Here is a 27,356-nt window from a genome sequence, read left to right as displayed (position 1 = left end):
TTTTTAAGAAGAATTTATTTATTTGAGAGAAAGCACAAGTGGTGGGGGGAGAGCAACAGAGGGAAAGGGATGGGGAGAAGCAGACTCCCTGCTGAACAGGTAGCTTGATGCAGAGCTTTATCCTAGGATCCTAAGATCATGACTTGATCCAAAGGCAGATGCTTAACCAACCGAGCCACCTAGGTGCCCCAAGAAAACCCTAAATTAAAAACAGAAATATTGGCTAGATTAAATGAATTCAGTTTGATTACATAGCTCATAAATTAAGGGAGCTATAGAACTAGGTGATATGCAGACTTTATCTATTATTAAAATTATTAGAAAACAGTTTTAGAAGGAAAGGTTATATATATATGTCTATATATATTATATACAATACATATATATATGTATTGTATATAATATATATATAGTAATCCCAAAATATCATGTATCCAAACCAAATTCTGTGTGGAAGGACAAAATCAATGGGGAAGCCATTCTTGAACTGTTGGAGAACTTAAGATTTGATTCACAGAGAAAAGGTCAGTAACCAGGATAAGACAAAATAGTTCATGCACTAGCAAATTCTCTTGAGGGAAAAAAGTACCAGCAGTGTTGAGTAAAATGAATCGTATCTGCCTTCCTTTAGGAATTATGCAAAGATGCGTCAAGCTTTTTGAGTTTTGATGTAGAGTTCTTACTCTCCTTCAGTTGGGCAGGTAGTTTGCCATTCTTCTGTAAGTTCATCCACAGAATCTGATGCTAGATTAGGATGTTCTCACTTTTCTGAACATTCATTCTTCTTTAGTTCAGGTTGATTCTCCCTGGAATTTTATTTTAGAGTTCAGTAAGTCATTGACTAGCTCTACTCCCTTTTTCTCTACCCCCAACTAATGCATACACACAAGTGCCGCATCTATTTAGGTGACTTTAAATTCCAGATGATATTAATGGACCCTCACATATGAACACTACAATCAACTCACTAAACCTTTTACTCCTATAGGAGGGACTCTCAGTGCTAATGATCATATATTTATTAATTCCCAGCTCTGGAGCATGAGCGTCATCACTTCTATGACTTTGTCCTCCTATTTGGCAAGTGTGAGCAGTGTTGACAAACAAGAATGGGAGAGAGATGTCTGGATTTGGACAACCTATGACCACCAAGGGGAAAACTATTCAAGAATATACTAGATTAATGTATTACACTTAATAGTCTTCCGAATTTCTACCAATAATTACATGATCACATTGCAGCCACACCTCCTACATTACTGAGAGTGACTCATTTATCAGAGTTCAATAAAAGCAGAATTACTGTATCATTATTAACATTACTCATAGACTGCTTCTAATACATGTGTTTTCTGCCAAATTTTGCAGCCAGAAATGAATAACCTGTATATTCTTTACTTGCTAATTAAATGAAGCTGAAAATTCCAGTTTGATTAAAAGGACACTTGCCGCAATATTAAGAGATTTACTAAATTTCACTTGTTATGACCCAAGACAAAATGGTTTCAGATATCAGACTTTCTATAAAATTAAATAGTAAATAGATTTTTTAAATGTCATATGGGATCCAGCATCTTAAAAATTCTTATTTACACAGTAATATACAGACTTATGTAGACTATAATATAGTTTCATAGAGTGTAAGGTGATTTTGTGTATACACATTGCTCATTCATATTTATGTGAGTTTTTGGATCCATATGTTTCAATTTGTATATTTGGATGGTGCTAATTGTGGATAAAATTGTGAACAGAGCACATTTTATCTCTAAGGCCCTCCTAAGACTCTTTTAAAGATTTATTTTTCTCCTTGTTGTCTGGAGGTAATTCTGATAACCACCAGCGAGGCAGTCATTCACAGAATTCTTTCTGCAAGGAATTTTTACTTTCACTATTATCCCTGTTTATTAAAAAAATCATATCCTAGTAAGGGAATATTATTGTTCTTGTTGAGAACAAGATGAAAAGTGGCATAAAGGGAAAAAAGGATTTTTTTTCACACAGTTGTTTTAGAAATACAGGAGTACTTGTTTCTTGGGGGTGGGGGGCTGGAGCCTGTGAGTGTGTGAGGGGAGCCCAGGGAACCATGGACATGGCGGGGGGGAAACATCAGAACATCTTTTCTGTTGTTTCACAAGTTCTAGAATAATAAAAAGATTCCTTCTGGCTCAGTTGTTTTTGCCAGAAGGGTAAACAGAGACTGCATATGGGTCTGAGCAGCACAGGGTCACCCTGTGGGCACCAGGGACACTACCCTCTACCGTCATTCCTCATACCTGAATCCTGGAGCTACAGTACCTGCCCAGGGACCCAGGGGGCAAATAAATAACCAATAAATACATATAAATAGGAAGGGCCCTCTTTGGAGAGACCCTTTTCAAAGTGGAGGAAAGGAAAGAAGAGGGGAGAAAAGTTTCTTAAAAGAAAGGAGAATATAATATATCTCATGAAGTTTAGTGGAGAAGAGCTAAAAAGAAACTAAGTATCAAAGTAGCACCTGGCAACTTGACCAATGAGGGAAATTTGTGTTAAAAGTGGTGACAATGGGGCACCTGTGCAGCTCAGTCAGTTAAGCCTCTGCCCCTTGGTTTTGGTTTAGGGCATGATCTCAAGGTCCTGAGATTGAGCCCCATATCTGGCTCCATGCTCAGCACAGAGTCTACTTGAGATTCTCTCCCTTTCCCTCCTCCTTCTGGCCCTCCCCAACTTATTTTTTCTCTCCCTTTCTCTCTAAAAATAAATAAATTCTTTCAAAAAAAAAAAAAAAGTGGTGACAAGTTCCTGGAAAGAAATAAATGACCTTCTCTGTTCTTAAAAAAGGAAGGAAGAGGGCTCCTGGGTGGCTCAGTTGGTTAAGCGTCATGATCCTAGGGTCCTGGAATCAAGGCCCGCATTGGGCTCCCTGCTCTGCCGGGAGCCTGCTTCTCCCTTTCCCTCTGCCTGCTGCTCCCCCTGCTTGTGCTGTCTCTCAGTCTCTCTGTCAATAAGTAAAATCTTTTTTTTTTAAGGAAGGAAGGAAGAGAAAAAAATTGAAGGCAAAGAATTGAACAAAAATAACTATCTTTGAAAAGATAAATGTCTTGAAAATTATTTAGTCTAAGATACTGAAGCTATGAATTTTTAGGCAGAATATTATGTAATGTTATGTTTATTCTTCATAGAAAAAGTCACATAGCTGTACATTCTAAATTTATTCAATATAAACAAATGTGTTATTAGTAAATGCATTTTGCAGAGTAGTTTATAAAAATTCATTTTTTAAATGAATATACTTTATTTTTTGAGCGATTTTAAGTTTATGATAATGTTAACTGGGAAGTACAGAGTTCCCATATACACCCCTCCCCTGCCTTTCCCCATTACCCTTATTATTAGCATCTTGTTTTAGAACAGCACATTTATTAGAATTAATAAGCCAATATTATTATTATTTTTTTAAATATTTATTTATTTATTTATGATTTATGAGAGAGAGAGAGAGAGGGAGGCAGAGACACAGGCAGAGGGAGAAGCAAGCTCCATGCGGGGAGCCCGACATGGGACTCGATCCCGGGTCTCCAGGATCAGGCCCCTGGGCTGAAGGCAGCACTAAACTGCTGAGCCACCCGGGCTGCCCAATAAGCCAATATTAATATTATTAACTAATGTCCACAGTTCACATTAGGGTTCATTCTTCGTGTTGTACATTCTGTAGTCTGACATAGGTAATGACATATATCAACCATTACAGCAACATACAAAATAGTTTCACTGCCCTATAAAAAACCCCGTGCTCCATTTATTACTCTCTCTTCCTCCCTCTGAACCTCTCACAACCTCTGATCTTTTTAATGTCTCTTTAGTGTTGCCTCATTGAGAATGACTTAGAAGTGGAATCATCATATGTAGTATTTTCAGATTGACTTCTTTCACTTAGCAATATTTATTTAATGTTCTTCCATGTCTTTTCATGGCTTGATAATTCATTTCTTTTTTAGCACTGATTCATACCCCACTGTATGAATGTACTACGGTTTATTCATCCTGAAAGATAGTTTGTTAGGGTTTCCATAACAAAATACTACAGACTGCATGCACAAACAACAGAAATTTTTTTTCTTACAGTTCTGGAGGCTAGAAATCTAAGATCAAGGTTTCAAAAGTTCGGGTGTCTTCTACTGCCTCTCTCCTTGGCTTACAGATGACCATCTTCTCACTGTGTTGTTACATGGGCTTTCTCCGTTGCATACACATGCCTTGTTGTCTCTTTGTGTGTCCAAATTTTCTCTTTTTATAAGGACACCACTCAGATTGGATTAGGATTAATTCTCATGAACTCTTTTATATTTATCACCTTTTTATTTATGAACTTTTTTTTTTAAAGATTTTATTTAATTATTCATGAGAGACACACAGAGAGAGGCAGAGACATAGGCAGAGGGAGAAGCAGGCTCCCTGTGGAGATCCTGATGTGGGACTCCATCCTAGGACCCTGGGATCACGACCTCAGCCAAAGGCAGGCACTCTAACACTGAGCAACCCAGGTGCCCCTTATCACCTCTTTAAATGTTCTGTCTCCAAATATAGTCACATTCTGAGGTACTAAGGGTTAGGGCTTCAACATACGAATTTCAGGGAAACACAGTAGAGTCAGACACAGACATAGACATCTTACTTCCAAGTTTTGACATTTAGGAGTAAATTTCTTACTTTATGAAGAAATGTGTGTACATGTGTTTTTTATATCAAGAATACGCTTAGTTTTATAAGAAGCTGCCAAAAATTTGCCAGTTTTTGCACAAACACGTGTGCAAGTAACACAGTTATCTATTGACTGCCTGTGTTTGCAACTGTGTACTCATATTTTAAGCAATAGTTTATCCCAAGCTATACTGTAAATACTGATATCTATATTAGAATGCACCCAAGACAACCTTGTATGCTCCTCTTGACTTTTCAAACACTTTTATTTTGAAAGAATTCTAGATTCACAGGCACATGTGATGATAGTACAGAGAGATTCCATGAAGTTTACATTGAGGAATTTCTTTAAGTTTGTCCTATTAGGAGTTCATACAGCTTTTTGCATCTGTAGCATGTCTTTTAACAGATTTAGGAAACTTCCAGCTATCATTTTTCAGAGACTCTTTTTAAGTCCCTCTTTTTCTTCTGGGAATCTACTAGTATGAATACTAATTCATTTATAGTCTCAAGGCTTCCCTGAAGTTTTTTTTTGTTTGTTTGCTTGTGTGTGTGTTTTTTTTTTTTTTTTTTGCGTTTAGTCTATTTCCTATTAAGATTTCTATTGTTCTATCTCCAAGTTCACTGATTAACTTTTCTATACTCTTATGCTATTGAGCTGCCTTAGTGAGTTTTCAGTTTTTGTGTTATTGTCTTTTTTAAAAATTTTAGTTATTTTTCCGTTCTAAATTTCTTTTAACTTCTCTATATATTCTATTTCTTTGCTAGGACTTCCTTTTTTCAGCATGTTCATATTTGATCATTACAGAATTATATATGATAGCTGCTTTAAAATCTTTATCACATAATTCAAACATCTGAGATGTTTGAAGCAACAAGAAAACTTACCATTATGTCATTTCTTAGGTCCCAAAGTCCTAGCCAGTCTGTCTTCATTCTACCTTTCAGAGTCTTCTTAATTTGTTTTATGTATAATTTCTAGACTTTTTAGTTGTGCTTAGCAGCATGAATAGGGAGAAGTACATTCGTATCTGGAATATAAAGGGAAGGTGCTACGATCTGAATTTTGTCCCTTTAGAATTTATATTTTGAGGCCTTAACCCACAGTGTGACTGTATTTGGAGTAAGGTGGTGATTAAGGTTAAATGAAATCACCAACAGTATTAGTGTCCTTATAAGAGACCCTAGAGAGCACACTCTCTTGCCACCATGTGAAGTTATAGCAAGATGGCAGCCATCTGTAGGCCAGAAATAAAGCTTTCACCAGGAATTAAATTGGTTAGCACTATTATCTTAGACTCTCCAGCCACCAGAACTGTGAAGGAATAAGCTTCTGTTGTTTAAGTCAGCCAGTCTATGGTAATTTTGTGACTAAGACAGAAAGAAAGAAAAAGAAAAGACAAAGTCCTCTTCCTTTTCCTCTTTTAATCTCACTAGTAAATTCTAAATGTATAATGATGAAGCTGGAATGCATTTAAATCGCAGTGGCTTAGAGAGCCTCAGTGTTTATCAACTTTTTTGGGGTGCCATAATGAGAAATAGAATGATGGAAGATCTTGAAAAGTAGAGTTATCTGCAACTTATTTTAAAAAACAGGTTGTTCCCCTTCTGAGCACAGTTAATCTTTGTGGCATATTTTCTGCACACCAGTGGTTCAAAAATAGTGACTATGAGCCCCTATTGTGTACCAAGCATTGTCTTTATCTCTATTTTCTGTGGGGGCCTTTGTAATATTTGGTTGTCTATCATACATCTCTACTTATTGTTGTGGAATATGCCATTGTGTATTTTCATTTGGGCCACAGTGTCTCATTTCCTTCTATAGAAACCAAAAGAAAAGAATTGTTCTGTCAAGCTTATCAAGTAGAATATGAATACATGACTCAGTCTTATCCCTTCAGTGCTCTTACAGAGGACTTTGAATACAGGGTAAATAATACAAGGTGAAAGATGTTCAGTGTTCATTTAAATTAATAGTGGTATAGATAGTGTGTTGTGGAATAAAAAAAAAGAGAGTGTGTTGTGTCTGACAATGATCTGCTGAAAGGATGGAAGCATGTTGGTTAAATTCTTTATATTGAAATAAGGTTGCTCTTTTTTATTCTTGACCTGCTAGAGCTTTCACCTTAGATTCTGAGCCCCATCCAAGTCTAGGTTTCAACTTTTGTTCAATTGTATGACCCCTCATTATCCTTCCACTTGATTTAATCTATTTCTCTTTTATTCATCCTCCTCCAAACCATTAAGATAGGCAGATTTGTTTCTGTCACTTGAACCAAGAAACTTAACAGATATAGAAATCAGTACTGAGAAAGTCATATAGACATCAGACTTGTAAAGAAAATGTGGAGAGCCCCAGACTTGCCTTCTTGCTTATCTGGGATAACAGGAAGTGAATATTCCATTAATTTTTTCAAAATGAGAATCTGGCAACTCAAGATACGTAATGTGGAAATGAGTGTCAGAAATATCAGTTGTATTCATATGGAATCAAAGGTCCATTGAAGACAAGGCTCTGAATGCTGATCTCTTGAACTGTATAAGGGACATGAGGAATTCAATTACTGCAGAAGGTAATTGCTGCTTCTGAATGAAAATAACTAGAATTTAAAAAAGGATCAAATTCCTCAGCTGTCTAATTAAACTATATATAAAACTATAAAATAATATAACTTTTATTAAAAATTCCTACTTGTGTTGGTTTATTTTATGTGTTAACTTGACTAGGCTAAAGGATGTGTAGGTTGCTGATAAAATATTTTCATGTGTATCTGTGAGGGTGTTTCTGAAAGAGATTAGCTATTGAATCATGAAGATAGCCCTCACCAAGGCAGGTTAGTATCAACTGATATTCTGAGAGCCTGAATAGAGCAAAGGACAGAGAAAGGGCAAATTTGCTCTTTATTTGAGGTGAGACCTCCATCTTCTTTTGTCCTCAGAATTGGCATTCCTGGTTTTTGAGCATTCAGACTGACAACCTAACTCATGCCTTTGGTCCCCCAGTTCTCAGGCCTTTGAAATCAGAGTGGAACTTAACACCATTAGCTTCCCTGGCTTTCAGTCCTTTGGACTCAGACTAAATTACGTCATCAGCTTACCTTCTTCTCTAGCATGCAGATAGCAGATTGTGGGACTTCTTGGCTTCCATAATAATGTGAGTTAATTCCCATAATAAATCTCTCTATAGATAGGTAGATCCATAGATATATAGTTAGATATATAGTTAGATCCTGTCGGTTCTGTTTTTCTAAAGTATACTGGCTAATACAGAGATTGGGAGTAATGATCAGAATTTTCCAATAAGCAGGTATATTTAGAGACTTTTATATGATCATGAGGGTTACTGGGAACAAACAATGAGCAGCTCACTAAAGTCCTTTTATATTTGGGGGCTTCTAACTTATTTTTCAAGCCTGAATTAGTTCACAACTAAAGAGTCCCTTGAAAGAAGAAGAGTCCATATACTTTTAAGAAAAGACAATGTAACACCACCAAAATTTTTACTTTATTTTTTCCTACCCTTTAACAAGATGGCTGAAATGATACAAGAAAAAATATAGATCATCAAAAATTTCAGGACTTTTAGCATCTTGACTCTGAGAACACTAGTTCTTATACACAAGTTAGTAGGCTTTACCAAGCTGAGTCTTCAACTTCATGGAGGAGAAGTTATAGAAGTGGCTAAACATGAACCACTGAACTCCATTCCTACTGACATTGTAAATTCTCAGGTGCCTGGGGGAGTATCAGAGGTGAATGCAACTGTTAAGACTTGTAAGATGTAAGGGAGATAATTCCCACACATTCTCATTGCATCTTCATGTGACCAAATACAAAGACACATGTGTCATTGAAGAATAACAGTGGATTACCTGATAAACACCAGTAGCAAAAGTGGATTTCTTATAGAGCAAAATTGCATTGTCCCTAGCATCTGGTGACAAATGTTTGGTCATTAGTCTGATAAATAGAAAGCAGTTAACTTGCACCTGGAATAATATCTTATTCCTACCAACATGTTTCAGTATTCCTCATGCAACTAGGCAAAGAGAGAGAAGAAGAAAGCATTGTGTCAGTTGGGATAATTGCTTTTTACTATCAAGCAAAACTAGATTTCTGCAACACAGGATTGCCAGGGAGAAGTTATGAATGGAACTTAGGGAGACTGCTACAGGGTCTAGTTAATAAAGGTTAATGGAAGACTAACTGGTAAAGCTAATTTAGAGTTACTATGTAGATGCGTGGTCATATTTGGATGTAATAAAGACCAAGAGGAAACTTGGGACTTCTGGTGATCTTATAAATCTGTTTTTCAGTCTCAGTTTGAGTTCATAGTGGAATTAGTTTGTGAAAAGCTACTGAAGTGCACACTTATGTGCATTCCTCTGTGTATCATATACTTCAGTAAAAAGGTTTTATTTAAGTCAACAAAAGACTCAGCAACCTAATATAGGCATATATCTCTCACAAATAAAAGTTTTTGTCACACCATTGGTTAGGTGTTCCTGACCAGCTGAGGTGCTAGCTGAAAACAAAGAGTCATTAAATGGGAATGGAAGAACAAGAATCATAAATACTAGTGGTGCCAGTGTGACTAGTTCAGCCACAGAGACTGTAAAGTCCCTTGTAGAAGCCCCCTGCCCTTGTTTGTTGTTATTGTTCTCACATATATTTATTTCCTCATAGTAATTTTATTTTTCTATCATATTTAGTCACTATATTTTTAAAAAGTGTTGTATTGTTAATTGTATTAATCCTTTAGTCAATATTTTGCAAATATCAAGAGAGAATCAAGATAGATGGGTATGCTTTACCCCCAAATATTAGATTGAAGAGTTGCATGGGGCAATTTGTGGATCTGAATTATTCCCTTTGAGGAGATACTGAGTATGTTTTTGTTTGTTTTTTGGTTGTAAGAGGGACAGGGACAGAAAGAAGGAGTAATCTTGTATATGTAGGGAAAGAAGAGTACCTGCAGATGACGGACAGACCATAGATTGATCATAATAGCCATTTGTCAAATTTTTTTATTGACCAGAATTTAATCCTTCCATCCTATTTGGGAAGAATCCTCAATTATCTTGAAGATTGGTGAGAGTCCATCCACTACTAGAGAAGCTATAAAAAAAGTAACTATCTCTCTTCCAGTCTCAGGAAAATGATGTGATAACATGAGTAGGTCCCCAAGACTCTGAATCTGGGGTTGGTAACACAAAACCTAAGAGAAAGTTAGAATTCATACTGGGTAAATACAGAGGTAGAGGAGTGCCAGGTGTATCTTCCATAGTGATGTCATTCTGGTTAGAAAGTTTCTGTAGTTTTGTGCTTGCTACTACTCGTCTTTCCAAGGTTTGCCTTGGACATGGCCTTCCAACTGTCCTTCTACTAGTATTTTAATCTAAAATTATATTTTTTTATAAATTACAGTCAAGGAATTTTAGCCTTATACGAGACCACTTTTTAAGAGTAGGAAGGTTTGTTAGTTCTTTGTTTGAGACACCAAGTGACACCAAGTGACCACCCTCCCTAAAATTCTGGAATATAACTGTAACTTTAAGTTGCAGTGCCATATCCCCCTCAGTGCTTTTTGCAAGGGCCTGAGCTAGGCACTCAAAACTGGATTAAAGCAGTTCATTCCTACTTCCTAATGCTGTCTCTCCTTCATCCACATTCAACATTTATTTACAAATACTGTAAATGGGCTAGTATATATTAGGACCTGCAGGCAAAATAAGCTGCAGTCATGATCAAATCGAGCAGGAATTTCCACTTCTTAGGTTATTGCTTCCATTTCATAGCTCTCTAATATAATTGTTCTGACTTTAAGGCTTATGCTGAGATAACTTCTTTATCCTTCAATGACACTGTTTATCATATTCCAAATTCTGTGCTTAGTCTTGGAAGTACAAAAGCAAATACTGTATTATGTCTATCTTCAAGAGTTTAAAAAACATAAGTGAAAGGAGACCTATAAACATCTAATTTTTTGTAATATTCTAAAGTCAGGAATCTGTAAAGTATGCATAAGAATACAGAACAACACTTAGGCCAGCAATAAGAGGATGGCATTCAGGGAAGATTTTTCTAGAGGAGTTGCCTCTAGAGATAGATATTAAAGGATAAAGAATAATTCTATAGGTAGAGGAGATAAAACTGTGCAGACTATGTGCCAGGCAGTATAAGCCTAAGGAGTGCAACAGGATGAATATATGTTGGGTCATTACAGCAAGACTGGCATCACAATGTAAAGTATGAGACATGAGTAGTAAGCAGTGGTTCTGGAGAGCAAAGGCCAAAGATAGACCCTGTACACCATGTGTTATGTACTGAATATTTATGTTCCCCAAATTCATGTGTTGAAATCCTAACTCCTAAAGTGATGGTATTTATGCTTAGGGGCTTTGGGAGATAATTAAGTTTAGAGGAGATCATGAGGGTGGAACCTCCATGATGGAATGAATTAGTGACTTCCTTATAAGAGGAAGAAAGACCAGAGTTTTCTGTCTTTCTCATGGGAGGACACAGTGGGAAAGCTGCAAGACTGAAAGGGAGTTCTCACCAGAAATCAAATCTGCCAGCATCTTAATTTTGGACTTCCTGTCCCCAGAACTATGAGAAGTAAATGTCTGCTTTTTAAACTACTTGGTCTATGATATTTTGTTATAACAGCCTGAACTCATTAAGTCACATTGGTAAAAACTTAGAAATAACAAAATAGTAATTGAACATAAATTTAATAAAAATTGGATCATGAAATTAGTAGGATTTGCTAACAAGTTGGCAATAGTAATGAGGATGGAAGAGAGATCTAAGTAGAATCTTGGTTTTCTAATGAAGGAAAATAGAAGAGATAGTATGGTTGCAGCCAGGTATACAGTATTATAATAAATTAAACATAACTAGATCCTATGTACTGAGGCTTGGGCAAAATGAAAGCTTAAGGAGATAATCAAGTTTTTTTTCAGTCCTGGTGAATCATATTAGTTTATCTAGAACTGAACTAACAAGGCACAGAAAGTAAGGAATATTTCAACCCATGTCGTATCAGAGCCCGCTGACATTGCCTTTCTTTTCAACTATGAGTTAAGTGACGTTGCATTGGTAATTTTATGTTAGCCATGATGGAAAGTACTTGTGCCATAGAAATAGGCATATGCTATAAATCAGTACTTGACATTTTCCCCCAGAGAGTCTGTTATTAAACATTTACCAGAACACCACTGGATCTGCCATACAACCTATATAGCAAGAGTATAGTATTAGTAGATGATTTATGTTTCAGGTTGTGTGCTACTATAGTTTCCCCATCTGAACTTAAATAAATCACTTGACATCTGTGTGTCTAAGTGTTTTTGCCTATCAAATGGAAATGATTTACACAGAAGAATAAATGTTAAAAGCTAAATGATTATTATGAGAAGTTTGATTTGTTATATACATGTGAGATATTATTAGTAACTCAGGAATCTGAAATCAACAAAGTATATTCAGACCTCAAAGGTATCACTAAATCTTGCCATTGGCACCATCATACTTGATTTGAATTCTTTAAACTCAGTGGTCTACAGGGAATTTGATGGCTTTCTATGCATTGGAATTGTCATGATTAGTCCTTTCTTTCTCCACATGCATTAAACACCTCTGCATTGGAGTTGGTATGTTTTGTTATCAGTAAAGGGGCAGGGGATCATCTCTGATATTTGTGCTTGGGACACCTAGAATTACAACTGTAATTCTTGTTAAGCACCTAAGAGAATGACATTGATGATTTTAGAATTTACTCAAATTATTTTTTACTGTGTACGTTGGAATGCGTTTCTGTGGTCAGTTTTTTCTGGTTCAATTTCTTAAGAGGTTTTGTGATGCTGCCCAGTGAATGGTAGCCACCAAATCACAACCACTTTCTGGTTCTCTTGGATACCAGTGCTTTGCCCTTCCAATAGAACATGCTGTTCTCTGCCCTAAACAAATAAAAAAAATTACACTAAATTTCAGGTTTTTTTACTCAGAATTGTCTGGTCCTCTTCCCTGACCCCATCTAAAGCAATCTTCCCTGCTTCAAGGCTCACTTTGAATAACACCTCTATGATGTTACTCAGTGACTCAGATCCCAGTGATTTTCTCACTTTTGTAGAATCAGCTTGATTTTAGCATTTGATTATATTCTAGCTGACAGAACGCCTGTGAGCCCATTTCCCCAAGAATGTAATCCTTTGATAATAGAGACAAAATCTTTTTGTCTTACTGTAGCTTTCATAATATGTGGCATGAGGGGATCCCTGGGTGGCTCAGTGGGTTGGCACCTGCCTTTGGCCAAGGGCATGATCCTGGAGTCCCGGGATCAAGTCCCACATCGGGCTGCTGCATGGAGCCTGCTTCTCCCTCTGCCTGTGTCTCTACCTCTCTCTTTCTGTGTCTCTCATGAATAAATAAATAAAATCTTTAAAAAATATATACGTGGCATGGGATAGTCCTGGAATAATTTCTCTATGAATACTTCCTAATTGATATAAGCACATGTGTATCAAAATTCATATTTATTTTTTAAAGATTTTATTTATTTATTCATGAGAGACAGAGAGAAAGAGAGGCAGAGACATAGGTAGAGAGAGAAGCAGGTTCCCTGCAAAGAGCCCAGTGCAGAACTTGATCCCACCCCCAGGATCATGCCCTGAGCTGAAGGCAGATGCTCAACCCCTGAGCCACCCAGGCGTCCCAAGAAAATTCGTATTTAGAACTAACACATACATGTTCCAAACACCTCCAGGCAAATAGGTGATAAAATTCAAAAGCACATGTAGTCACTTAATGTATACATGATGGGATAATGTATTTGTAGAAGAGAATTTATGTCCATTATATTTGAAGCTACTAGCTTCTTTTTTTTTTTTTTATTGGGATTCAATTTGACAACATATATCACCCAGTGCTCATCCTGTCAAGTGCCCCCCCTCAGTGCCCGTCACCCAGGAAGCTACTTAGAAGGTTTTCTTCTCTCCTCTCACTCTGATGGATATCTAATTAGTGTGCTTTAAATTTAGAAAACATGAATTAATTGCTGAGACTATTTCTTTGGAGAATTGGTGCTAAAAAAAATTCCCCCTGAAATAATATTTTCAGATAAATTGTGAGGATGCTCAGCCAGCCCCTTTGCTCATTGTTCTGACAAAAGGAATGTTGTGCATTATTTTGTTATTAATTCTTAGTAAAGGATTATAAAAAAATAATAATGTGGATACACAAAAGCTGCTGAACATAGCACTTCTATGGCATTTTTCCCTGCTGAGTCTCAGCTGTCTCTTTCAATCTGAGAAGGTGCCCCATGAGGGCACATGGGTTTTGAGTACTGAGTAGCTGCTCTCTAGTGCCTAATATCTAAGCCACTTCCTTGCATTCCAGTAAAGAAGACAGGGTTGCCACAATCTTCCTTCTTCTTAGCCACCATTGTAGTCCAGTAACATTTAGATATGTGTATCAAAAATATAGTGTAAAGTTCCTTTCACATGCCTTCATTAATTTATGAATTCCTCCATTATTCATCAGTTTATTTATTCATCATTCTTCAAATAATTCAGTGCCTCTTGAGAAAATTTTATGCACTGGGAATATCACAGTAAATATAATCTTCCTCACATGGAACTTATCTGGGAAGACAGATATTAAAGAGATAATCACACAGATAAACATATGGAGTGGGATAGTGAAATTCCCTCATCTACGTTGTGAATATGCAAAGACAGTGTAATTTTTAAATTTTTTTTGGTAACATTTCTGATTTTTCACCTGCTTTTCCCACCCACTGTTTAGTAGAAAATTAAATGTTAAATAAAGTCTGAAGCTTATTATGATCCACTAACTTAATAGCATCCTCTGTTGAATAACATTTTCCACCCCTCAGATAATGTCCTCCCAATGCCCTCTCCAAGATGGAATCTATAGGAATGAGGGAAAGAATGGGGTGGTTCAGACATACTTGTGTCTGTGGGGTTGGGTAAAGGAGTTCCAGGTCTTGGTGTGCCCTGGCCTCTAGTCTGGCTGGTTGCTCTATATCCTGCTGGGTTCCTTTTTTTTTCCTGTTTTAAAGATTTTATTTATTTGAGAGAGAGAGGGAGAGAGAGAAAGCATGAGGGGGGCTAAAGCGGAGGGAGAGATACAGGCAGACTCTCCATTCCATGGGAGCCCTACACAGGGCTTGATCCCAGGACCCTGAGGATGACCTAAGCCAAAGTCAGACATTTAACCGACTGAGGTGCCCTTGTAACCTGCTGGATTCTGATGCTGAAGTCTATGACTGGTGAACCTATGTCCATTTTTATGCCCATCTCAGCTCCAGAAAATCATTACCATCTTCCCCCTTGCTATTTACACCTTTCTTTGGTTCTCACTGAGTATGCTCAGTGAGCCTTTACTTCCTTCTTTCATTTGGTCCTCTAGCCTCCACTCAGTAGGCAATTTGCCCCAGCATACCAGGCCCTGTGAGAGGCCAGCTGTCTTTCATTTCTACATCCATGCCACAAAGGAAATAAAAACAGCTGTGGAAATAAACATCAAGCCCTCTCTCTGCTTGGTTATGATAGGTTGTCAGATTCACTTGGTTATGGCGTCTGTCCAGGTCTACATGTGACAGCCTCCTCCCAGAGGCACAAACAGGTATCAGGGCAAGCCCTCAGCACATTCTTGACTCTACTCTTTGCTGGCCTTATCTCCAGCCACTAAAGCTGGGAAAGAGCAAGCTTTTCTATTACTTCTTCTAAGATACTCTCAAGATGCAAGAGCTGGTCCTGCTGCCAGGAGTCTTCTCTCTATTGTGTGTTGAGTCCCTAGGTTTAGTCCTTTATATGATAAATCTGGAATATTAAGGATACTTGGACAGTTTCCTCAATTGACACTTACCTGCTTTATTAGTTTTTTTATGTGAGAAGCTGAATATTACCTTGATATTTTGCTTTTACAAAATATTAAATTCCCATAAATGGGCTCAATAGTTAAGTTCTGGTACTCAGAGATCTGGTACTCAAATAAAAGAGGAAATCATACCAAAATATTAATCTCATTACATAAATTGTATTAGGTTCCTGAAAGGAAAAAAAATATAAGATGCATTAGGAAGTATATAACTGGGGAATCTACATCCCTGAGGTAGAGAAGACTTGAATAGGAGTTATTATGATGACATTTGAAGGCTGAGCCTGAGTTAGCCAGAACCTGAAATCTTGGCTGTTCCCCTGCTTTTTTAAATTAACTGAAAACAATCTACATTGTAGGATATTTAACTCAAAGTAATATCTGCCACACAACAGATCCCAACATACTTTCAGCCACACCTACATATAAACCATCCCAGTTGTTCAATCAACCCAGTCACCTTGAATGTCTCAGTGAAACCATTTTTTGGCATGTGTTGATAATCTGTCTGCCTCTTCCTTCTGCCTTGGAATGTACTCCTCCGCTAAAGCTGAGTAAGACATCCCTCTACTCAAAAGCAGCCAGAGGCTTCCCTCTGATTTGGACAAGAAACCCAAATCCTGCTACTTCTTTTCCTGCATCTCTCCCTACTTGGGTCATGATCAGCTACTCTCTGTTTCTTGATCAGGCCACTTCCCTATCAGAAACTCGTCTGTGCTTATCCCACCTGGAATAGACACCTACCTGGCTGTGTGCACATGATTCTTAATTTCACATCTTGCAGGTGTCTGCTCAGATGTCACCCCAGTAGTGACACTTTCCTCACTATCATACTTCAAAAGGACTTTCTGTCTCCTCACTTTTTCCCTTCTGTGCTTTCTTTTTCTCCATAATACTATTGCCATCTGACATGGCATGTATTTTACCCATTTATTTTTTTTTATCATTTTCTCTTCTTCCTTCCCTCCCAACACATTATACTTAGGCAGAGAATTTAGTGTATTGTTCACTATTGAATTCCCAGTGTCTAGGACGGTGCTTATCAACCTACAGGGGTTAAATGAATGAACAGATCAAGGAATGGATGGAGGGCAGAACTTACTCTAAGGTTTCTCTCATCTGCAAACACATATAAACATGTAAACAGGTATCCATATATATAAAGCACTACATTTCTTTATTCCCCAAACTTGCTGCTTTTGGGATCAGGGACATGATGGTAGAACGAAATTCCTTCCTACTCAGAATGAAAAAAACACTTTCAAAAGTAGATACTTCTCATGGCAATTGTTTTGAGAAATTCAGTGATCTGTTTTTCGCTCTACTTTAAATGGAACACAGATACTTCAAAGGTAAGAAACAATGCTGAACTAGATGAGTCATCAACATAGAGTAAAGGCCATCATTTTAGTATGTGCCTATCATCTTGAAGAAAGAGGAAGGTCACTTAAATACAGAGGACAGAAAAAAAATGTTAAATTTTGGTTTATGGGGTTACAAATCTCTATGACAAAGATAGCGTTGTAGGAAATTTAAACACACACACATACACACACACACACACACACGGAGGATGCCATAGGTTCATTACTTAGAATACAATTTTATAGTAAAACTGGACAAATAGACTTTCATATTATTATATAAATAAGTGGTAATATTAAGATTGTTTTTTTTAAGAATTTTTAAAATTATGAGTACATTTAGGAGCATCTGGGTGGCTCATTCAGTTAAGCATCTGCCTTTGGCTTAAGTCATGATCCCAGGATCCTGGGATCAAGCTCTGAATTGAGCTCCCTGCTCAGTGAGAGTCTGCTTCTCCCTCTGCTCCACTCCTCTGCTCGCTCTCTCTCTCTCTCTCTCTGTCTCTGGCTCTCTCAAGTAAATAAATAAAATCTTTTTTTAAAATTCTTTATTATGAGTACATTTAAACAAACAAAAATAGAGAAAATAGTGTAATGAACTCTGCTGTGCCCAGTACTTAGTTTTAACAATTGCCAACATACTGCTATACCACATAGTATTTTGAAATCTTTTTAAGATACAAAAATATAAAAGTGGTTTTTTTATCTTCTTCATTTTAAAGGATGGGGGTGGGAGATGTTCAATATATGCTCATGTTCTCAAAACATGTAGGATTCTAAGTATTTAAATCATAGGAGCACAATTCAAGACCATGTTTACTGGGTAGATCTTATTATCCTTATTTTTGAGGAGTGAAATGAGTATCAGTTAATTTGGGAAACTTGGTGAAAGTTCTATAATTAATAATTGAAAGAGCAGAGGTTTGAACTCATGGTTTCCATGTCCTAAAATTATTCTGCAATTAAATATAACTATTTAATGAGAGCTTAATTTCTACTTTATCATGGATTTTTTTTCCTAATTAAATCTACTTTTCGCTTTCTTGAATTATCCTTGCATTATTTATTGAATCTGAACAAATAACACTGATTACATTTAACTTTACATGATTTTTGTTTATTGTGTGATTATTATAATCTATCCAAGGAGAGGTCCTGTGTCTTATGTCCTGTACATTAATAATTGCAAGGATTATTAACAGATAGTGTATTTTTAAAATACCTCTACCATGCTAATTATCATATTTGTTAAACAAATACTAATTCAAAAGCTAATGCATAAGTACAAGTTTTTAATCATAGAAGATATTAGTATCATAAGAAAATTAAAAGGCAATTTTATTTTTTTAATAAATCCTCTTGTTTTAAAACAAGGGAAACCATGGATACACTGATACCTCTTCATGAGTTGTTTTCTGCTACAGGTTCATTGAAACTTGGATAATATACCTCTCAGCATGCTAATGAAAGCAATTGAAAAAAAAAATGACAGGCTTATTGGAGTCCAAAGTAATGAGTCTGAAATTTCTGGTATTATTTAGTAGCTTTTAACTTTTTTAACCTTAGGTAATAGAACTCATTATAAATGGAACATTGAGTTTCACCTATATATAAAAGGTGGAAAGTTAAACTATATATTATACATAAAAATTCATTAAAATTGATTGATTAAATTCAGACTCACAGTAGATTTGACTCAAGAAGATAGAATTTAAAAAAGAAGATAGAATTATAGGATATTTGAGATTTGGGAAAATTTTTGAGAAAAAGTTAAAATGCTGTACCTTTTTAGAATATATTTTAAATTTACATTAAAATTTTAATTTTTTAGGTAATTTAGGCAAATTTAAAGTTGAACTAAAATTCTGTTTATGGGTAACCAGCTATCACCAGGCTCGTTAGGCTTTTCACCACTACCTATAAATCTCACTATTTTGCGACATAGATGAGTTGATCCTTCTAGATTGTTCATAGGTAGCTCCTCTGATTTCGGGGGACTTAGCTTAAGTTCTCTTTGTTATTTCTGGCTAATTCATTATGCAAAAGGTAAAAGGGGTAATCTTTGCTGTTTTGTACTTTTAAAACGTCTTTCATCATTCCCTTACGGTACTATCTCAATAGCTCCAATTAGAATTTCTATTTCCTATACTTTTATGGTTTAACTGAATGTTTTATATTGTAGTGTTATGGTGTTTTGGTTTAGGGTTAGTTGGGCTAGCTTTTGTTCAAAATGGTCATGAGGTATGAAATCTTCTGGGTGTAAGCCAGATGCTTTAATAAAGCTACACTTTGGTTAATCCAAGCACACCTTCTAGTGGGCTTACCTTGTTACAACTTGTCTCCTCTCGTGTTTTAGTACAGCTAATATGATTATGGGTTCAGTTTTTACTTGAGGAGGGTGACTGGCGGTGTGTGTGTGCTTTATGGCCCTATTCAATTAAGCTCTCTATTCTTAATTTACTACTAAATCCTCCTTTGGCTTTTAATTTCATAAAAACTTTTGTGAGATATTCTCGGAACAGAAAATGTAGCCCATTTCTTCCCATCTCATAAGTTACACCTTGACCTAACTTTTTTATGCGAAATGATTGTGCTTACTAAAGTTTGCTTAAAGCAAACTTTAAGGGTTTGCTGAAGATGGCAGTATATAGACTGCATTAGCAAGAGATGGTGAGGTTTATTGGGGTTTATCAATTATAGAACAGGCTCCTCTAGAGGGATATAAAGCACCGCCAAGTCCTTTGAGTTTTAAGCTGTTGCTAGTAGTTCTCTGGCGAATTATTTTGTTATAGAATGGTTTATGTTTAGGGCTAAGCATAGTGGGGTATCTAATCCCAGTTTGGATTTTAGCTATCTTGTAATCAGAAATTTTAAAGTCACTTTCGTAGCAGATTTTATGGTAACTGTAGCTTTTTACGGCTTAGTTAAGTTTTAACTTTAGTAGAATATTATCTTAAACATGCTTTACTCCGTGGGCCTATTAGTTTGGGTTAATCGTATGACCACGGTGGCTGGCACGAAATTTACCAGCCCTCTTTAGTATAGCTTAGTCGAACTTTCGTTCATGGCTTAATTTTTACCACTGCTGAATCCCATGGGGGGTGTGGCTTAGCAAAGTGTTATAAGCTACTTTAAAGTGTGCTTGATGCCTGCTCCTTTAAATCGTTGGTGACTTTGAGGGCATTCTCACTAGGGCGTGGAGGCTTGCATGTGTAAGCTTACTAAGGACTAATAGGAAGGCTAGGACCAAACCTTTGTGTTGATGGAGTCTTATGACTCATCTTGGCATTTTCAGTGCCTTGCTTTACTAATTAAGCTACATTAACAAATATTTATGGTATTGCATTGCTATGTTAGTGAGTGTGTGGGTTTGGATTTTTGTGAGTTAAATAGAAGGAGTGAAGTTAAGGAAACCCTATCTATAGATAGATTGAGAGATAGGCATATAAAGTCGTTTTGTTGAATTAACTAGTGTTGTGATGTACTTGTATAAAATTTAGTCGAGGCTTATGGATGTTGCATAGACTTAGTCCTGTTTTTGGGGTTTGGCAGGACATAAATAAGTATATAGTAAATAACATGGGTTTATGGGGGGTAAGGGAGGTTTGGATTAGTTAATTCACTGTCTCACGTGTATACGTGCGTGTGTACGTGTGTACACGTGTACGTGTGTACGTGTTTAAAATCTGTATGTCCTGAAACCATTGACTGAATAGCACCTTGAATTGTCCACGGAGTTGATAAATGATAATAAATAAGTCCAGCTACGAGTTATTTGACTGCGTCGGGGCCACGACGGGCATATTCCCAGAGTGCAGATACATATTAGAGTTAGTGGCCGTTGTGGTCATAGCTGAGTAATAGCAAGTTCCCCCCCGAAAAATAAAAGAAACCAAATGCATGACACCACAGTTATGTGTGGTCATGGGCTGATTAGTCATTAGTCCACCGAGATGTCCCATTTGAGAGGATTAGTAGGATTGGAGTTAATAAGGATATGGCCCTGAAGTAAGAACCCGATGCCAGGTATAGTTTCAGTATAGAAACCCCCACATAACATGGGCCCAGAGCGAGAAGAACACTTCGCGCAAGGATTGATGGTTTCTCGAGGCATGGTGATTAAGCCCTTACTGGACTAAGTGACGTGACGTGCAGTCAGATATATCCTGTTAGGAAATACGTATTAGGTGAAATAGATAATACATGTCTACATGTGGAAATATAATAATATGTACATGATTATATCCACAGTTGGAGTGTGTTATGAAATCAGTAATTATGAATACAGCTGTTATGGGCTAAATTGTGTCCCTCCAAATTCATATGTTGAAGGCCCAATACTCAGAATGTAAGTAGGCCGTAGGGCTTTTCTTTTAAAGAGGTAATTAAGTTAAAGTGCAATGGTTAGGTGAGTTCTCATCTAATCTGACTCGTACCCTTGTAAAAAGAGGAAATTCAGACACACAAGAAGACATCAAGGATGCACATGTAGAGAAAGACCATATGAGGACATAGGAAGAAGGCCAGCCATCTGTAAGTAAGGAAGGGGCCACAGAAGAATCCAAACCTGCCAACACGGTGATATTAGACTTCTTCTTTCCAAACTATTGAAAAATTAAATTTCAATTTAATTTTAGGATACCCAGTCTATGGTATTTGTTATGGTATCCCTCGTAAACTAGGACACCTGCTTTTTATGAAAATCAGATAACTTTTTTGAAATATCAAATGCTGATTGAAAATTTGTGTCACTTTGCTATCTGCTTCCAGGACGTGCTTGAGCCAAAGAAATACAGGTTTTATGAGGAATATGTCATTATTTAACTCCAAATTTCACTGAATATCAAAATTGTTTTTAGTTCAGCACTAATATACAGGTGCAGAAGATTCTTCCCTTCTTCTCCTTCCTAACTCTTCTAGGTATCCAGGGCCACAGCCCCTTTTGTCTAGTTTGCAAGTGGTGTAGGTGAGCATCTAGGTCTTCTAACCCTCAGAGGAACTGCAAGGAATTACTTGTATTCCACTGTAATGAAGCAAAGAAAGAGAAAGCCAACATTTAAGTTTACATATCAAAACAGTCTTAACTTTGATATTCTGCACTAGTTTTTCCTTTATGATTTTATTTCAGAAATGCCAAAAATACCACTGAAATCTCCTCATAAATATCCCTCCTACACTGACACTAAATGTTTTAATTTAAAATCTTGCCCTTTTTAATTTCACTTGTAACATGGGACCTATTTAGAGAAGAAAAGAATGAGATGAGATAAAAAAGCATCCGCTACTGCATTTCTTTTTTTTTTTTTTTAAGAGATTTATTTCTTCATTTGAGAGAGAGAGAGAGTGCAGGAGGGGGGACAAAGGGAGAGAACCTCAAGCAAACTCCCCATTGAATTCAGAGCTGGATGTCTAGACTGGCGCCATCTCACAACCCTGAAATCACTGCCTGAGCTGAAACCAAGAGTCAGAGGCTCAATTTACTGAGCCATCAGGGGTCTCCAGCTACATTTCTAACATGATAGGAATAATGAGTTTCTCTGGAGAGAAGCCTACAAAGACAAGTGATCTGTCATAAAGCTGAACGTACTCTCCCCTCTCTCTCTCTCTCTCTCTCTGTCTTTCTCTTCTCTCTCTCTCTCTCTCTCACACACACACACACACACACAAACACTCTTTCTCTCACAAGTGTGCATGCACTATCCTCTTCCATGTGTCTAAAGTATCATGAGTGAATAAGAATCAGTTCCCTGGAGGCCAGAGGGCACTAAGTTGGGACATCTTGAACTTCAAAGTTAATCAATATGGCCCAAGATTTATTCACTGTACTGGCTGTGGTGTAAAGGAAAGTTCATATAACTTTTTATAACAGGATCTATTTGTGTTCTGACTTCCTTAACCAATAGCTATGCAAACTGGGAGATAATTTATCAAAGGATTCAAGCAAAATTTTTCCAAATCAGTGCCCTCTCCTTTCAACTTATTCTCAGTTGCTTTAGTAGGATAATAAGTCTGACACATTAAGGATGGTAAACTGTGCTCACCTATGGCCATTCATTCACTTAGCAGATACTCACTGAGAACCTACTACATGCCAGGCACTCTTCTTGGCCAAATGTTAGACTAATGAACTTAGTTAGCAATGTTTCTGGTGAAATTGGAGGAGACATACAAAAATAAATAATTTTAATAACTCTACTACCAATCAGTATCCAATTAATATATATAATCCAGTTTATACACACACACAGTCATAAACACACACTGTATTTTGGCAAATCTAAGACATATCTAAGCTTTAAAAAAAAAAGATTTATTTATTTAGCAAGAGGAAACGAGCAAGCATGTGAGCCAGGCTGGTGAAAAGGGGCAGAGGGAGAGAGAAACTTTAGCAGACTCTGCTCTGAGCAAAGAGCCTGATGCGGGCTCAATCCCAGGACTCTGAGATCATGACCTGAGGTGAAACCAAGAGTAGGATGCTTAACCTGTTGTGCCACCCAGGCACCTCATATCTAAGACAGAATATGTCTTATAATGAATAATCTCTTGGATTCAATGAACTATGACAAGGGTTTGAAGCAAAATTAAATAGAGCAAGATAAGGAACAGGATGTGGAAGGTACTATATTTAGATAGAGAGCCCAGAGAAGCCTCACCATTGAGATAAGAATTAGAAGTATCTAGAACACATTGCATATAAAAGTGTTTTATAAAGTCTCTTGTACCAGAGCCAAGCAGGGTCAGTTGTAGAGGGTTTGGGAGCCTTTGCAACCCAGGCAGGCCAGGCTGGCCTTTGGATGAGGAGTCTTCGCTGGTGACACCTTCCTGGTATAGACATGACTCGGCTTGTTCTGCCGTGTTACATCACCTTCTCCTAAAGATGCATCCTGACTCATCTCCATACTTGGACACTGAAGCATGCAATGTCTTAACTAACTTGCTAAAGGAATGTCACAAAAATCACAGCAATCTGAAATTTTTTGGTCATTGCAATGATCTTGATATGGAGATGAGAAAATGCTTGAAGAATGAGAACATGGAAAAGAGGATGAAGAACAGGAACATGGCAGTGTGATGCCAAAAAGACTCTTTAATCCTGCAGAGGAATCTGAAAAGTAAATTATAGGCATACATCGAAAAAGAATCCCTTGTGCCGTAGTAATAGAGACAAAATTCAGATAAAATTCACATTTCGTAACCATTCACCCATCTAAAGTGTAAATTTAATGATTTTTAGTGTATTCAAAGCTGTGCAAGCATCAATGTGATCAATTTTAAAATATCATCACTGCAGAAAGAAACCTATATACATCAGTAGTCATTGCTGATTTCCCCCAAACCACCTAGGCTTAAACAGTTGTTGTTCTACTTTGTATCTATAGATTTGCATAAATAGCATCATACAATATGTAGGTTTTGGTTTCTTTAGCTTAGTATAATGTTTTCAAGGTTCATTCATGCTACTTGTATCGGTAAGCATGTATTAATAGTTCATTGCTTTTTATTGCTGAATAATATTGCCTTGTGTGGATGTATCAAATCCTGGTTATCCTGTCATCAGTTGATGCACATTTGGGTTGTTTCTTTTTTTTTTCTATTATGAATACTTCTGTGAACCTTTATGTACATTTTTAATGTGGGTGTATGTTTTTAATTTTTGTGGATATATACCTAGGAGTGGAATTGCTGGTTCATATGGTAATTCTGTGTTTAACTTTTTGAAGAACTGTTAGACTGACTTTTCCACAGTGACCTCTCCATTTTATGTTCCCACCAGCAGGGCATGAGGATTCCAATTTTTCCACTTCCTCACCAGCACTTGTTTTATTTTTATTATAGCCATTCTAGTGGGTGAGAAATGGTATGTCATTGTGGTTTTGATTCACATTTCCCTCATGGTTAATTATATTGAGCATCTTTTTATATACTGATTGGCTATTTGTCTGCCTTCTTTACAGAAATGTGAATTCACATCCTTTGCCCATTTTTAGTTGAGTTATTTGACTTTTCATTACTGAATAGCAAGAGTTCTTTGTATATTCTAGATTCTATAAAGTATAAAAATACTTTATAAAATATGTGATTTGAAAATATATTTTCTAAGAATTGACTAGTGGTGTGACTTGTGTAGCTGTAGTAGGAAGTAGCAGATCTCTTCCCATACTCCAAATTCTAGTGTGATGTGTCAGGAGTTTTTACTAAACATATCATTTTGAGGTTAGGATAGAATTTAATATCCTTTTGCAAGCAAGTTAAAATAATTCTACAAACTAACCTTTTGCAGCAAAAACAAATTCTCTTGGCTTATTTTATTTTATTTTATTTGGCAAATGCTTGAGCTCATGTCACACTATGGAAGAGCCTCTGCATATTTCAAAAGCAAGGCAGTAGGGTCAGGGCTCAAGGTCAGCTCAGCTGCAGAATAGACTGTGGATCTTGGCTTGTCTCTAAAATAAACTCAGACCTCAAGGGTCATCATCTGGCTAGGTCAGCAGCTGAAGCTTTCTTCAAGATGGCTTGATGATTAGTGAAGGGGTCAGCGTGTTTGTCTTGGTGAAAACATAAATCCAGTCTTGAATAATTAATTCAATTATTTATAATGCATGGTAAAAGGGTGAAGCTCCAGGAAGATAAGGGGTTTCCCAGCAGCAATTCCTAGCCAACGCTGATGTCAGTAAGGAAGGGATGAAGTGCCAGAACTCATGTAAATAAAACACAAATCCTTAGGAAAGCAATACTATTTGGCACCAGTGTGCTTGTAAACTGATCATTCTCTTCTTAGAAGGTCATATTTGGAATATCATAGCTCTAAGGCAGAAATTCAGTAGTAAGGAGTATATGCCCTCTTTGGAAAAAAAAAAGAGTGCCTCTTTGAAAAGTATTATAATTTCAGTGAAACACCAAAATATAATTGAAGGAAGTATGTTCATAATAATGAAGGGACAGAGGCCTTTTGGATACCTCCTTTTTAAGGAGAAAAAAAAAGGAACATGGTACTATAGGTCTGTCAATCTACTTTGAAGGCCCTTATAATTAATTTTAAAATAAGTCAATTTTTGTCAAAGTACCAGCACAAGAACTTGTATATTGTGTTTTCTTTTTAGCCTCTCAATAGGTAAGTAGATAAAAAAGAAATATAGACATAGTTTGGTTGAAAAAAATAATGAAACACTTAATTGACACCTGTTTCCTCTTTATTAACTGATAAAAAAGAAGAAAGAGGAAATGAAAATACAATATAAGGAAAAACAGAGAAGAAGGATAGGAAGAAAAAGGGAAGGAGGAAATCAGGAAGACAATTTTAGAAATAAGCAATGAGGAAGAAACTAAAATATTCACAAATGTGTCATCTCTTTGAAGCTTCACAACAGCTTTTTGGGGTAGATCTTATTGACTAATTTTAGAGATGACAAAATTCAAGTTTAGCAAGGTTAAGCAACTTTTTTAAGTTCATAGCTAATAAGTCCTGGGTCTCATTGTTCCATAAAGGAGACTTGAGGTAGATTAACTATAAACATCAATTCAGATGGAAGGCAACAAGCATTGATTTTCCTAAGTGCTACATGCCCAATGGCCTTTATTGCTTGCTGAGGTTTCACATTGAGACAATCAGAAATATACCCCAAGGACCTCTTGTGGACAGTAAAGATGTTTCAGTATTGATCTACTCTCTTCAATATATATTTTTAAAACATTCTCTGATTTCCATATTTGCCTATCCCATAAGTTTCTATCTGTAACTTCAGACTGTCTGATGGGATATTTGTGTGTGATACATTAATGCATTTAAACATACATGTATGTGTATTTAGGTATACACACTCTTACATTTTGTGTATGTACGTATTGCCAAGATTACTGAAATCAACTTTCATAGCTGTTCTGACAAATTTTCCAGGGGAAACAAAGCACAGATTTTAAGAGCGTGGACTTTGGAGCATGACTTCCAATGTGTGACTTCTCCTCTGCCACTTACTAGCAGTGTGATCTGGAAAAATAACCTCATTCAGCATTAGTTCACTCATCTATAAAATGGTGGGATATGAATGAAGATAGGTAAATCTCTCAGAATAATGTCTGACACTTAACAAGCACTATATAGCGTTTGCTAGTTCTCTTGCCTGCCCAACTGCAATGAATGAGTAACTCATTTGTTCAGCTCTACTCTGTCCTTCCTCAGTCTCTTTCCATACCATGGTAAGGGAAACCTTCCCTTTAGGTAACATCACTCTTCAGAATAAGACAGAAGCCCCTTTAAATAGCTTCTAAAGCTCTGTATTATCATGGTCAAAATCAGTCTGTATCTTTGACTCACCATAAACATGGTCCTTCGTTCATACCTCTCAGCTCCTTTGCCTTTCTTTAGTTCTTCACTACTGCTTTACAACCCCTTTGTTCTTCCCAGAGAAT

General features: G+C 36.7%; 1 long non-coding RNA gene and 1 pseudogene across 1 annotated transcript; one reads left to right on the top strand and one right to left on the bottom strand.

Annotated features, from left to right (window-relative positions):
• LOC140635197 (uncharacterized) lies at positions 1-27,356 on the bottom strand. Its single transcript, XR_012032564.1, has 3 exons — positions 27,262-27,356; positions 590-806; positions 1-199 (listed from the first exon to the last, which is right to left on the bottom strand). It is a non-coding gene; the product is annotated as an uncharacterized lncRNA (long non-coding RNA).
• On the top strand, positions 23,633-24,065 carry LOC140635196 (COX assembly mitochondrial protein 2 homolog pseudogene; annotated as a pseudogene).

This window comes from Canis lupus, chromosome 6 (assembly GCF_048164855.1).
Source record: "Canis lupus baileyi chromosome 6, mCanLup2.hap1, whole genome shotgun sequence".
NCBI classification, from domain to species: Eukaryota; Metazoa; Chordata; class Mammalia; order Carnivora; family Canidae; genus Canis; species Canis lupus.
The sequence above is the reverse complement of the archived record's forward strand: the minus strand, read 5'-3'. Positions and strand labels throughout refer to the sequence as shown.